The sequence below is a fragment of the Mustelus asterias genome, chromosome 1 (genome assembly GCF_964213995.1).
Source record: "Mustelus asterias chromosome 1, sMusAst1.hap1.1, whole genome shotgun sequence".
NCBI lineage: Eukaryota > Metazoa > Chordata > Chondrichthyes > Carcharhiniformes > Triakidae > Mustelus > Mustelus asterias.
In genome coordinates, this window is record NC_135801.1 from 50,935,274 (window position 1) to 50,950,321 (window position 15,048).

Here is a 15,048-nt window from a genome sequence, read left to right on the forward strand (position 1 = left end):
TCATTAATTATGAACAAGTGAGTATCGGGCCGAAGCAGCTGGCGGGAGCTGATTTGTTTGCCTGGCATCAGCTAGCAGGTTCAAAGATTCTGAGCCCATATTTAAACGCCAGTCCAACACATTTACTTCACTCCTTCCAGTCCACCTGTCTTCAGGAGAAAGTCACTGATGTCTGGTAACCAGAAGAGGCTTGCAGCCTCAAGAAGAAGATAGCATCCCACTTCACCCACCAGACCCTCGAGGCTTTGATCAGAGGAGTGCGGGTACAATGGCATATCCTGTATCTAAGAAATGGCTACAGAAGGCATAGCAATCTGAAGTCTCTGGCCTAGCAAAGCAGGTCAGCATGGCTGCCACCCGCACCCGCACCCATAACGCCATCCAAGAGGATGAATGATTTCATCTGTTCTGTCAGGGTAAGTCCTTTCTCAGCTCCCTCCAATATCAAACTCTCATCATGGCATCATGCACTCAAACAGCTACTCTCCTCACAGATCTCAACCATTAGTGGGGGACACATATCAACACTCATTCTCTCATGGAGAGTTTCACATCACCTCCATCCCATTTATCATGCTGCTCACACTCCATCCTCTGGCCCTTCTGGGGAAGGCTGACCACACACAAGGGTGACATCTTACCCAGCCTCTGCTCCATCCTTTCTCATACCATGCCTTTCTTTCATCTTCATACAGTCCATGCTGGCACACAATAGAAGGGAAAGATCATTAAGTTCCAGGAGGCTGCTGCTGAGCCAGCTGGGGAGATGTTTCACTCTTATGGGGAAGGGGAGATTGTCCTCTCCCAGCAACCTACTACGGATCACAGCTCCTTCACTTCATCCATCCTGACAATCACTGTGAGTCACATGCAGTCTTATATTGCTCATATTCATTAACTGAAACTCTATTCTCTATTTTTTAGGCACCAGTGCTTTGAGATCGATAAGGCAGTGAGCATGTCTGAAGAAGCAGCTCTGGAAGAACTCTCACCGTGCACACCCACACTCTCCATGGGGCAGAGACACACAACTTGTTGGGCATAGTTCTAGATTAGGCCCGGGCTCACTTTCTGGAGGACAGCTCACTCACATATCCATGCAGCAGTCAGAGGCTGGGACTGCCTAGGTCTCTGGCACTCGGAGGACTGCTAGAGATCAGCCACCCACTCAATCTAAGTCAGGTGATGAGTGTCTGGAAGCATCCACCAACTCAGCGCAGCAACAGGTGGTGATGAAACATCAGGCAGAGATTCAACAATCACTCAGCAGACTAGAACAAACGATAGAGGAGTCCGTCCATGTTCCATCTGATGTCATGGCTCCAACATGCGAGCCTTGAGGTCACCTTCGGAAGGTTAGCGACCACTATGGAGATATTGGTCCAGCAGATTTGGCTGGATTTGTGCACAGCCCTGCACGCCATGGCCACATACCCTGGTGGGCACCATCAGGATGTAGGCAACATGGAATGAGGCACCATTACCTCCCTCCAGGCATCCCATTTCTTGCAAGAGCCAGGATACCCTAAGGATGTGTAGCCGCTCACATTCCTCTCTGCCTGTGACCACATGCACTGCAGCTGCTCAACCCACCAAGTGCGCTTACCACTAGCATGTGAGCAGAAGACCTTTATCAGGCTGGGGCCCTTGAAGTCTTGGGTAACCAGAAGACATATGTCAAAAACATCATAGCCATCAGGAAGAAGCAGTCAGCAGGGTGCCTCCATCTCTGCTGCTAACGTCGAACCTGCACCTAGGTAAGGCTAGGAAATTTAAGAAATTTTGATGTCATTTTTGGGTCACGGATCTGCCATCACTGTTAATAAAGTGCACTTTTGTGCTTACATTTGGTGGTTCTGTGATTGTTTTGATCAACTGAAGGTATTGTAATTTTATACATTGGAATCCTTTTATGTTGATGTTTAGCTATTTTTCTACTCAGTATAGTGCCCCACTATGAGTTTAACATTGCTGTGATGTCAACCTCAGTTGAACTAGTCTCTGCACCCTTCTAATATATTAGAAGATGTATTTAATTCTTTACTTAAAGTGTGTGGTGTAAGTGTTTCTAACCCTTCTTCGTCAAGGAACACCATCTAATGAGGGCACTCCATCAGTATTGATATTCTGGCAGCATTTGTGTCAGCTCAGTGGCAGAAGAACAAGACAGATCCCTAGGCATGTTCTCATCTCAGTCATCGCAGTCTTTGTATTATTAGCTGGTGGTGAAAGCTTCAAGTCTTCTCTCGCTTCGCTCTTGTTCCTCAGTGGACTCTCAGTTTCCAGAATGAGTCCATTCACAGGGTGCAGTGGATCAAAGTAGAGATCATAGCCTGGAAATATAGACCAGAACTGGCTGTGAATGCTGGACTCATTCACGCTGAGTGGTTGGACATCCCCTGAGGTGAAAGGGAATGACATTGAGGGATTGGAGATCTGTGGCCATATGCCCTCACGTAACTTTCCTTTTCCTATCAGCAATGAAAGTATCACAGGCACATCACCCACATCTTCCTTCCTCCATGGCATCATCATGCTCATACTGAGCCTTGGCAGCCTCCTGGGATTCCGGATCTTCATCCTCCAATGAGCTCTCATTCATGTGATGTGTGAAACCTATGGGCGGCACGGTGGCACAGAGGTTATCACTGCTGCCTCACAGCTCCAGGGACCTGGGTTCAATTCCAGCCTTGGGTTACTGTCTGTGTGAAGTTTGCACGTTCTCCCCATGTCTGTTCTGGTTTCCTCCCACAGTCCAAAGATGTGCAGGTTAGGTGAACTAGCCATGCTAAATTGCCCCTTAATGTTCCACACTTAGATGGATCAGCATGGTAAACGTGTGGTGTTACAGAGATAGGGCAGAGGGCCTTAGTAAGATATGTCTCAGAGAGTCGGTGTAAACCTTGGTGGGCTGAATGGCCTCTTCTGCACTGTAGGGACTCTATGATCCTATGAGTGTATTGCAGTGAGCCACATGAGCAGTCCAAGGATCTAAAGCTCTAAGGAAGCATATGGAGCAGTGAGCAACATTGTACCTCTTCTCGGAACGACTCTAACGGTGAGGCACCAGTGTTGTTAGCCAGCGTTTCAGTGGGTATTCCTTATCTCCAAACAGCCACAGGGGACACACTGGCCCCTCAAAAACCTCAGGCACTTCTAGGTGACTCAAGACATGCTGATTAGGTGCATTGGCCATGCTAAATTGTCCCTCCGTGTATTCAAACAGGCACTGGAGTGTGGTAACTAGGGGATTTTCACAGTAACTTCATTGTAGTATTAATGTAAGTCTACTTGTGACATTAATAAATAAACTTTATTTCCAAATGAATGAACAGCAATGCCAGGCACATCTATGTGTCTTACTGGTACATCATATTTGTCATATTCTTTGTAAAGAGTTGTCACCCCCTGTCATTGGCTTTGAAGATGACTGCAGCGCTCAATCTATTTATCTCTGGGTCTTTCCAAGATCAGTAGGGGATCTGTGCAGCATTTCTCAGTCCTCAACACATCAATGCATCAAGTAATGCATAAGGTGAAGGTAAAGATAGCCCTGCAGCACACCCCTCCCACACTTCCTCAGACTCCACTTGTGCACGTCTGATTCAGACCCCAAAGTTTTCTTGCTGTGAGCTCAGCCTATTCCAGCTTTCTGGCTGTGAACGAAACTGCTTCCCCTGGGACTTTGATGTCTTGTTCCATTTAGGCCTTATACAATTTAGGAGGTAGAGAAAGAAAGGGAGTGCTCTGATACAGTTTGTTTTTAAGTTTTTGTTTATTTAAGTGATGGAGCCTATATCACTGACAGTTAGAAAGGACAGCAACTCCCCAAATTGCTAGTATGAACCTTATTGGACTTGAAGGGCTGGATTTTTAAAACGTTTGGGGTCTGAATCAGACATGGGCAAGTGCACAATTAAAACTTTGGTCACAAGGATGGCTTTTAAGGAGTGTATTTAAGGAAGAAAGAGAGGTTCAGGGAATATACATCATAGGACTTCAGTGGCTGAAGACATAGTTACCAGTGGCAGGACAAAGACTTGCGAAATTCACAAAAGATCAGAGTTGGACAGAAACTATTTTCAGAGGGTTGTAGAACTGGAGAAGATTATAAAGGCAATGAGGGGAATATGAGGATGAGAATATTAAATTTGAGAAATGCAAGAGAACTGGAAGTCAACGCAGGTCACTGTGCTTGTTAGGATACACCGTAAGAAGTCTCACAACACCAGGTTAAAGTCCGACAGGTTTATTTGGTAGCAAATACCATAAGCTTTCGGAGCGCTGCTCCTTCGTCAGATGGAGTGGAAATGTGCTCTCAAACAGTGCACAGAGACACAAAATCAAACACTTGATTTTGTGTCTCTGTGCACTGTTTGAGAGCACATTTCCACTCCATCTGACGAAGGAGCAGTGCTCCGAAAGCTTATGGTATTTGCTACCAAATAAACCTGTTGGACTTTAACCTGGTGTTGTGAGACTTCTTACTGTGTTCACCCCAGTCCAACGCCGGCATCTCCACATGATAGGATACAGGCAGAGGAGTTTTGTATAAGCTAAAGATTATTGAGGGTGGAAGATAGAGGATAAGAAATTGTCACAGGAGTGTCTAGTCAAATTTGAAGGTGACAAAGGCACAAATGAATGCTTCAGCAGCAGACATATTGTGCTGAATTGTGCGACCCAAGTCAGAACAATATACAGGTCCTGAACCTGTGCTTGTCATTAGGTTTCCTGCTGGCACAGCTTTATGAGAGGTAGGCTCCTAATTAGACACCTCTGTGTTTCCCACCCAATTAAGGATAGCAGGCAGGTTCTTGAGACAGGAAGCCCAATGAGAGGGCAGGCATGCAGCACTTGCTGGTCAGCAGCCTCGTTGGGAGAGATGGACACTACTGCAGGAGAAAGATGAATGCAAGGGCACCCGATGGAGTTGCTCTCAGAAGCGTGCTGAAAATTCAAAATTAAAGAAGACACATTGTTATTAGGGACAACAGACCTCACAGGAATGTATTTGGCCACAGCTGTGCCTTTTTCATAGATTGGAGGAGGAGGTATTGATGGCCATTTGGCCTGCCATTGGGAGGTCAATTCCAAGTTGTTGCTTGGCTCCAGACTCAGCTGGAGGTCTTCCTTATGCTGGGAAAATGTCAGTGGGTTTTGAAAATGGCCTTAATTGATTTAATTGGTTGCCCATCTATCTGGAGCAAGTTGCTGATTCCCATAGTTGTCCCTGGAAAACTCACCTTAAGGCAGGACAGCATCAGGGAGCTGTGCCAATCCGCAACTATCTAAATTTCCCCAACCCCACTTCTGAAACCACCTCCATCTCTAAGGCAAAATTCAGCTCACTGATGCAAGGGCACAGGTGAATAGTGTTATGGATGCATAAGTCTTTATGATGGAAAGAATATGGGGTCAGAAACTCACTTCCATTCAAATCAACACTAAGCTGGCAAACAATCTGACTCGAGCTGAAGCACAGACTGGAAAAGAGTGAAACTGGTGACAAGGTTATTTTATTAGTTCTGGGGACCAAAGATGATGCCGTCAGTCTTTCCGGTGTTCAACTGGAGGAAATTGCGGTTTATCCAGGACAGATGCTGGACAAGCCGTCTGATAGCATAAAGGCAGTGGAGAGGTCAACATTTACAACTGAAGAATGGTTGCATGGGTGAATTTTGGAGGGTCCCTGCAGCTCTCTTCCAACAAGAAGTAATGCCTTTCCAGCGAAGAAAAAAACTTGCAATGTGAAAGGAAGTTAGTGTAGGCTTAGGAAAAAGCTTCAACATTCATTGATAATTACAGAACCTAAAGGTTGTGTCCTTTGTGTTGAGATTTAATGATATGCTTTTCATTTGAAAATAAGCTCTCCATTCCTCTTCAGATTCCTTCTAAAGGATAGAAAGAGGAAGATGTCTTTTTTTATTAAATTGTCTTGTATTTCATGGTGAATTGGTCCTAAGAGTCAGTTGTTATTCTATGCATGTGAGTTGACCAAAGACGGCGTCTGCTTTTTCTATGCGTTTATTGAAGTTCTGCATTGAGAGACCTTTTTATTTTCACCCTTCTTTTCAGCTGAAAAGATTATTAACAGATTTTCATGTAATGTCAGAAAAAGAGATGGGGCCACCTGAATGACATAATTCCACAAAATCCCTGCTGGTCCCGCTACATCAGCAAAGTGAGTCTTGCATTGTCAGAATATCACTGTGAAGAATTACAATTTCTAACAGCAATTGTGGAAATAAACTCTCTCTTATGAAATCCAGAGATCTTTGATAAGAATAGGCGGACCCTCAACAAGGCAAGCAAGTGCCAATCTGAAGTTTCTGGTGCTGTGACCTTTGTGCAAATGATCCTACAGCCCCCACTCCCCTGATTTGTAACAGGGCGGAGAAGACTGGCAGCAGAAATCCACATCACTGCATACTGAATCGGTTGCATTCTTGGACACATGCATCTCCATCAAGGACGGTCACCTCAGCACTTCACTGTACCACAAGCCCACGGACAACCTCACAATGCTCCACTTCTCCAGCTTCCACCCTAAACACGTTAAAGAAGCCATCCGCTACGGACAAGCCCTCCAGATACACAGGATCTGCTCAGATGAGGAGGATCGCAACAGACACCTACAGACGCTGAAAGACGCCCACATAAGAACAGGATATGGCGCTCGACTCCTCGATCAACAGTTCTGACGTGCAAAAAACCGTACCGACCTCCTCAGAAGACAAACACAGGACACGGCGGACAGAGTACCCTTCGTCGTCCAGTACTCCCCTGGAGCGGAGAAGCTATGACATCTTCTCCGGAGCCTTCAATATGTCATCGATGAAGATGAGCATCTCGTCAAGGCCATCCCCACACCGGCACTTCTTGCCTTCAAACAACCGCACAACCTCAAACAGACCATTGTCCACAGCAAACTACCCAGCCTTCAGGAGAACAGTGACCACAACACCACACAACCCTGCCACAGCAACCTCTGCAAGACGTGTCGGATCATCGACATGGATGCCATCATCTCACGTGAGAACACCATCCACCAGGTACACAGTACATACTCTTGCGACTCGGCCAACGTTGTCTACCTGACACGCTGCAGGAAAGGATGTCCCGAGGCATGGTACATTGAGGAGACCATGCAGACGCTACGACAACGAATGAATGAACACTGCTTGACAATCACCAGGCAGGAGTGTTCCCTTCCAGTCGGGGAACTATCAGAATTGCTGAGCAGAGACTGATAGCCAAGTTCCGCACACATGAGGACGGCCTCAACCGGGATCTTGGATTCATGTCACACTATCTGTAACCCCCACGACTTGCCTGGGCTTGCAAAATCTCACTAACTATCCTGGTTGGAGACAATGTACATCTCTTTAACCTGTGCTTGGCCCACTCTCCACTCACATTGTCTGTACCTTTAAGACTTGATTACCTGTAAAGACTCGCATTCCAACCATTATCTTGTAAATTGAGTTTGTGTCTGTATATGACCTGTTTGTGAACACAAGTCCTCACTCACCTGATGAAGGAGCCTGAGACTCCAAAAGCTAGTGCTGCCAAATAAACCTGTTGACTTTAACCTGGTGTTGTGAGACTTCTTACTGGCAGAAGAGCAAGTTTGGGAAATTCCAGGTCTAATATCGGTCCACATATTTTTATAGAATGTCTGAAAACATTTAAGAGAAATGTTAACATATCTAAAGAGGAGGAAATGATGACTAGTATTGAAATATGAAATTACACCAGTATGTTGAATTAATTTTAATAACTTGCAATGCTACCGCTTAAAAATTTGTAAGATACATTTGATTTTTTTTCACAGTGACCTTCTTGAATAATGCATTGATTTTGTGTAGGTGTACCGTGGATCAGCATCTCTTAGATGCTAATGGTAATCTGACCATACTTTGCTCAGAGTCAAATACCTGGAATAAATCAACAGGAAGAATAATCAAGATAACAAGGGGAAAAGATTATGGTAATTATGAATCTTAAAGCAAGTTTAATGCCATATACCTTATTGTTTTGAACAGCTGCACTTATAAATATGGCCTCTTTAGGACAATTGTTTAAAGGCATCAAAGAGGCTATATTGTTTGTGGTAAGAATAACTAACACTCATAGCTGCATTATCCTTATCCAACATTCCACATAGTTTGCAAATAAAGCAAATATATTCCTAATATGTTACACATATAGCTTACATTTCATGTAAGAATTCAATGATCAAGTTGTTTTTCTTTTGAAGAAACAGAACCTCCCGCAGTTGAATTCAAATCTTCAACTCACAGCCCTTTAGTGGGTGGTTTCATATACAGAGGATGCCAGTCTAGGAGACTTTATGGAAGCTATATCTTTGGAGACCGAAATGGGTATGTTTGCAAAATTTCCATGAAGATATAAACTGCTTTACTACTACATGCTACATAGCAAAAAATCACTTTAGTTATGTTTTCTGAGAATTCTCTAGGTTGCATGGTACAAAGTTGCACTTTATGAAGGAAATGTTGAATTTGCAGGAGGTAGGCGCAAATTCACCAGAATTATAGCAGGGCTAAAAGGGTTTAATTATGAGGCCAGGTTGAATGGACAGGACTTGTATATCCCTGAGTAGAGATGATTAGGGGTGATCTAACTGAGCTATTTAAGCTGCTTGAAGGAATTGATAAGGTAGATAGAGTGAAACTATTCCCTCTCATGCTGGAATCCAGAACAAGGTATAGACACCACCATCGTCACTGTCAGGACAGACCCGCCAGGAGTGGTATACATTCAGGAAGGAGTTGTCCTCCGAATCCTCAACATTGACTCTGGAGCCCATGAAGTCTCAGGGCACAGATCATGGCAAGGGGAAGGAAACCTCCAGCTGATTACTATGCATGGCTCTCTCTCAGCTAATGAATCAATACTCATCAATGTTGAACACCAAGTACTGAGGGTGGCAAGGGCACAGAGTGTACACTGGGTGGGGGACTTTAATGTCCATCACCAAGAGCAGCTCAGTAGCAGCTCTTCTGACTGTGGCTGAGTTGGCCCAGTCCCAAAGGACAGATCTGCTAAACTGGGCCTAGGGCAGGTGGAGAGAGGACCCAGAAGGAAGAGCACTGAATCTTGTCTTTACCAATCTGTCACAGTATTAGGAGGAGTGACAAATGCACAGTTCTTGTGGAGATGACATCCCATCTTCACAATTGAGATACTGCCCATTGCGTTGTGCAAATGTGCTAAATCGAATAGATTCAGAACCGGTCTAGGAAATCAAAACTGGGCATCTATGAGACAATATAGGACATCATCAGCAGCAGAACGGTCTTCAACCGCAATCTATAACTTCATGCATATCCTTCAGTCTACCATTACCATCCAGCTGGGGATCAACTCAACTCAATGAAGAGTGCAGAAGAGCATGCCAGGAATGACAACAGGCATACCAACAAATCACTTGATAACCTGGTGAAACTACAACACAGGAGAACTTGCATGCCAAACAGCAGACACAACAGGCAATGGATAGGGCTAAGCAATCTGACAGCCAATACATCAAAAAGACATTCACAGATAATGAGTGTTCAGTACCATTAACAATGCCTCAAGTAGAGGGGAATTTTACACTAACTTCATTGCACTGTTAATGTAAGCCTACTTATGACACTAATAAATGAACTAAAACTAAACTAGTCCATGTTCGTGTGCAGCAAAATACAGACTTGGGTTGATAAGCAGCAGGTAACATTTGTACCAGATCATTGCCTGGCACTCTTCATTTCCAACAAGAGAGAATCTAAGCACCTCTGCTTGACATTCAATATTCTGGGGAGAGGAGGGGGGGGGGGGGCGGGGGAGGGCCGATCTTACCATATCACCCCACTGGTGTTCATGGGCAAGGCGAGGGGTAAGATCGTGAGAGCCGAGAAATCGGGTTAGTGAGATTTTGCGCCTCTTGCAATCTTACCGGCACTGGATATCTGGCGAGATTCAGGCACAAGGCTGATTGTAATATTTAAATCCAATTAAAATGTGAATTAAATATTATTAGTGAGCCCAGGAAGCTATCACTTGCCTTTGCAGTCTCACCCTTGAAGGTCCTCACTGGCGAGGATCATATATGGTCCCCATTGATGGGGACTTGTGGTGAGGGCCTCACCGGTGGGACTGGAAGCCATTGAGGCCCTCCTGGGAAGTCTGGGACAGAGGCATTGCCCCTTGGGCAGTGTCAGCTTGGTACTGCCAGCCTGCATGCTAGCAGTGCCAGCCTGGCACACTGGTAGTGCGCACTGGGCAGTTTCAAGCGGATGGGGTCTGAGGGGGCTGGGGCAACTGGGAGGGGACGGGCCAATTGGGGGTAGACACTGTACGCTCTTCAACCGCAGTCGGGGGAGAACAATGCGTGCTCTGTAACCAACTATAGGCCGGTTCGTGCAGTGGGGGGTGATCGATCAGTCTGTGCAGAGGGGGGTGGGGGAGTGATCGATTGGTCCGTGCAGGGGGGGTGGTAGATGGGTGATCGGTCCATGTGAAGGGGAGCGCGATCAGCTGCAAAGGCTAGCGGTAACTGGGGGAGGCAGTGACAGACAGTGCCAGGCAATGATCATTTCCAACAAGGGAGAATCTAAGCACCTCTGCTTGACATTCAATGCTCTGCGGGGGGAGAGGGAGGGTCATTAAATTCTAGGGGGCGGGTGATCTTACCATGTCGCTCCACTGGTTGGTGAACAGTGGGTTTGATCGTGAGAGCCTGAGCATGGGCAATGGCACCCATTGCTGCAATCTGCCAGCTTTCAGCAAGCTTGGGCCCCACCCCTCCCCCAGCTGGCGGGAAATGGATCTTGCATTTTTTTTAAAGAGTGAGGTAAGATTTGATTTTTATCTCGCCCAAAAAACAGTGCGATTCTCTCTTGTTTTCGCGCTCGTTCGGGACTTAGAATTTTTCTGGAATTTTTCTAGTTATTATTTGAACTTAAACTCTAATCATGTTCACTTATGACTTTAACCATTTGGGAAAAGGAGATAGTTTGGTGAAGTAACTCAGGAAACCTTTCTTGAGTTGTAGACTAACACCTATTAAAGACAGGGCGGGACTTGATTAACTACAGCTCTTGCGTTCCAGTTCAGCCTTGGGCACAGGTTGACACTGGTCTCTGTTCGCTCTCCGTAACTTCTGATAGATGGAAGGTCAGGTTGTGATGAGGATATTGTGATTCTGCAGATAGAGATATAAATAGATTGGCCACGAGAGTCAGAAGCACATCCACCAATAATCAAGCAGGCAATTTAGCCCATTATAGGGCCAACTGAATGCAATTTTACGTGGCCCGTCTGTTTTTACAGTTATCGGGTGGGCAGATTGGCCAGGCTGCCTTTCTCTTTGCCTCCTCCTGTATTCCTTTGACCTGAAAGTAATAGTCCCTATGTATTACGTCCATCAGAAAAAGGAGGCATCAAAAAAGTCTATCTGTCCAATAGGAAAATTTTTGTAATTACTCTTCTTTGTCTTAACTTCAATGGAAATTGTATACTCACAGTTTGAGCCTCATTTTTGCTCTTGTTGCCAATGTAATAATTCTTGTTCACCAGTTAGGGGAAAAAACAACACATTTATTTACGGGTAAAGGCTATACAGAGACCTGTAGCCTCATAGCTCCAGTCAGCTTTTGAGAAGGTTCTGGAACAGAAACCCACGGTCACCATGGTGATCCTCCACCAGGCTCTCCAATTGGTTCCCTGAGTCATGTGCCCTTTACTCTGCAGATTGAGCCTTAAAAGGGCAATCACTACAGGGGCCTAATGCTTCTTTCTGGCCTCTCTAGCCTGGCGATTGTCTCATTCCGTGCATATAAAACTTTATTGACACAAGCTTCCACTTCTACACCACAAAAAACAGAAGCACACAATAGCACATTTTATAGCAAGAATGCACTTCAAAATTTCTCAAGGGTAAGCAAGAGTTTATGATAAGATGCATTTTTTTTCTAGATGGATGTGAGAGCAACTTAGAAAATTTGGATTTTTAACGTTTTAGTGTACTTATTAGCCTTTTGGTGCTCGGTGTTACTGAGTGAAAGGTAACTTTTAGTAGACAGAAATTAATTTGCTAATGTTTTATTTATGTGTTTAAGACTCGTAGCAAAGTTTTCACTATTTGTATGCCGACACTAATGCAATTAAAATAAGCATGATAATCCCTTTATTAAAATAGCAGAGAGGAGTTTGAAACAAGGTGGAGCAATCTTGAGCCCATGCTCGCTGTCCTTGTGATGCTGGCGATGGCTCAAGATCCGAAAGTCGCAGATCTCGCAAGCGAAAATGTGGTTTCAAATTTTTCCTTCCCCTTGCTGGTGTGGACCTGCTTTACATGCATTTCAATAAATTTTAATATCATTAACCCACCTCCTTGCCAGATATTGACCCCCCACCGTATATTGACACTGCGCTGATGTGACGTCATGTCGGCATGGTTTATAACAGTTTCACCTAGATATGAATCTGTCATGGGGTCTCCCTGGGCGCAAAAGGTGAGGATAGCCCCCAAGGGAGAGGGACATGGACATGGCCTGGCACAGGTTGGCACTGCCAGTTTGGCACCATGCCCATGCCAACCTGGCAGTGCCAACCTTTGCCAAGGGAGGGCTCCAGTGGGAGCCTTATGGGGGAGGAGGAATTCATTTGTATGTGGTGATGGCCATAAATGGACAGAGGAGCTGGGGTTGCCGGTGATGCTGGTGGTGGGGAATGGGTGCCAGCTCCAACTGTTGGGGGAGGGAAGGGGCTGATGATCGGGGGTGGAAAGGGAAGGAGCCAATGATCTTGGAGGAGGTGGGGGAAGGACAGGAGGGACTGATGATCAAGAAGTGTCTACTCCGACTAGGGGTGGAGAGGAGAGCCCTAGACCTCCCTGGTGGGCTTGGGGGAGGGGGGGGTGGGGCAGATTTATACCTGTTCTAATTGGGGCACCCTTTAATAATGGCACCCCAATCTCTGTGCAGCCGGGTTTTGCTGGTGTGTTGAGAACCTGCCCCCCTGAATGATATTGTGAAACGTGCCGAGCTGTTTCTCTTATCAAAGTGTCATAAGATCTGGAGTCAAAACCGACCTCACGCTGGTTTTCTCACTGGAAACAACACTGCCATTTTTTGGTAAGATTCCCCCCAAGGTGTTAAGCAATTACATGAAAACGTTCACCAGCTGTAATTTTTACTCTTAAAACTGCAACAACTTGTATATAAATTAAAGAAATGAAAACGCTCATGCAGAAATCATGGTTGGCTTACAAAATTAAAAGGGCTACAGTAGCAGCTGTGTTTTGCAGTAAAATGAGATGTGGCAAGCTGAACTGTTTCAAATCAAAACCGCATGAGGGAATGATTCACTGAGCAACATGCCAGACAATTTATGGCATGATTCACTAATTTTGGTTAAATGTATACATCAAGGTGCAAAGCAAAAAGAACCTCCCCTGTGCTTGGCAGCGTTGTAAACATTGGCAGCATCTCACACCAAATAAGGACAAACCCAACACTGGCGCACATAAAATTATAATTCTTTTGCCTTCTCATTCTCAAAATATATTCATTCCTTGAGTATGCCAAAATTAATATCTGTAGGCAGGACAAAAGACCTGTCATGTCATGTCATCTCACATATTTCTTTCCTCAGCACATATAGTACGATCTCACTTAAAATATTTTGAAGGCATATTATTGTCACTGAGTTATGTTTTCAACCTGACATGCTAAGAGGAAGAGCATTAAAATCATCATGTGTAGCATTGCACTAACAGTCTGCTCAAGAACTAGGCAGCACAATAAAAGGTGAGGAAAAAAATAGCCTGGAGTAAAACAAGCAACACAAGTGGAAGAGAGGGACTTTGGATTCAATTTTAATCTTCACCATCTGGATTGTAACCAGGGACTGGATTCTCTGACCTTGCCAAATTTTCTGTTCTGGCTGGCAACGGGGCATGAATGGCCAAAGAATTCCAGCCTTGGTATAGCAGATTGTACGTCCATAGTAAAACTTCCATTCTGTTACAATCAATGGAATGAAGATGAATAGTTTAATTGCAGCAGGTAATCCACATCACCAGATTACCGCCCAAGCAATAAGGACAAAAATGTACTGCCTTAACACAGCAAAATCTCAGAGACACCACAATTTAATAGATAGCAACACAAGAGCAGTGGGAAGGATAAAAGAGCTGTCTCAGAGCAGCACCAAGAGTGAGAATACAACGAGACCAGTTGGGAGGATGAAAGGGCAGCGAGAGCACAACAAGACCAGTGGTGGAGGATAAAAGAGCAGTGATAGCAGCAGCAAGAGCATAGCAAAACCAGTGGGGAGGATAAAAGGGCTAGGGTCCATGGGTTCCAAAACAACTAATGGCGTTGAAAAGAAAATCGAAGTATGACATTGCGTGGAAGCAGATAAGTGATTGGTGAATATTTTTCTCCTTTTCTCTCTTAACCTGGATATTTGTTCAAATGAGGAGCTGGGCAATTATAAGTTTCAGTCAAGGTGAATGTTAGTGAATTAATAAGAGTACAACAGGGAGCAGGTCTAGAGATATTAATTAAAATTAATGGTTTAACTGAACACTTCAACAGTGGAAACTGAAAAAATTATTTAGATAATGCTTGGTTACTGATGCCCTATTCAACAAAACTCCCAATTACATCAAGTTCTCCCAGAATGAAGCCAGCCAGGCTGTCGGGATTGCTATGATTTGCAGCAATCTCTGGCTTCCCACAGGCACAGGGTGCCATCAACTGAATGCATGTGGCTTTTAACAGGGCCCTCAGCACATCCAGGGTTGGCTCATCAGTGTCAAAGGATACCGTGGAAAGAAATGGCTAATGACACTTGTTCGGCGGCCACAGAGTGTTTTCGAGGAGAGGAGAGGTACAATGAAGATCATTAAATAACACACTCTGATTGAGCAGACCATTGGCATGTTGAAAATACATTTTAGAAGTCTGGACCAGTCAGACAATGCTGTCCAGTGCTCTCCCGAGAGGGTGTCCTGCATTATCATGGTTT

At 44.9% G+C, this 15,048-nt stretch overlaps 1 protein-coding gene across 3 annotated transcripts in view; it reads left to right on the forward strand.

Annotated features, from left to right (window-relative positions):
* hhip (hedgehog interacting protein) overlaps positions 1-15,048 on the forward strand; it is a 175,661-nt gene that overhangs the window by 77,103 nt on the left and 83,510 nt on the right. The window contains exons 8-9 of one of the 3 annotated variants that reach the window (XR_013497730.1): positions 7,872-7,993; positions 8,264-8,387. The exons of the other annotated variants lie outside the window; for them this stretch is intronic. The gene's annotated coding sequence lies outside the window, so the exon portion shown is untranslated. The remainder of the gene's footprint in view (positions 1-7,871; positions 7,994-8,263; positions 8,388-15,048) is intronic. 3 annotated transcript variants of the gene reach the window in all.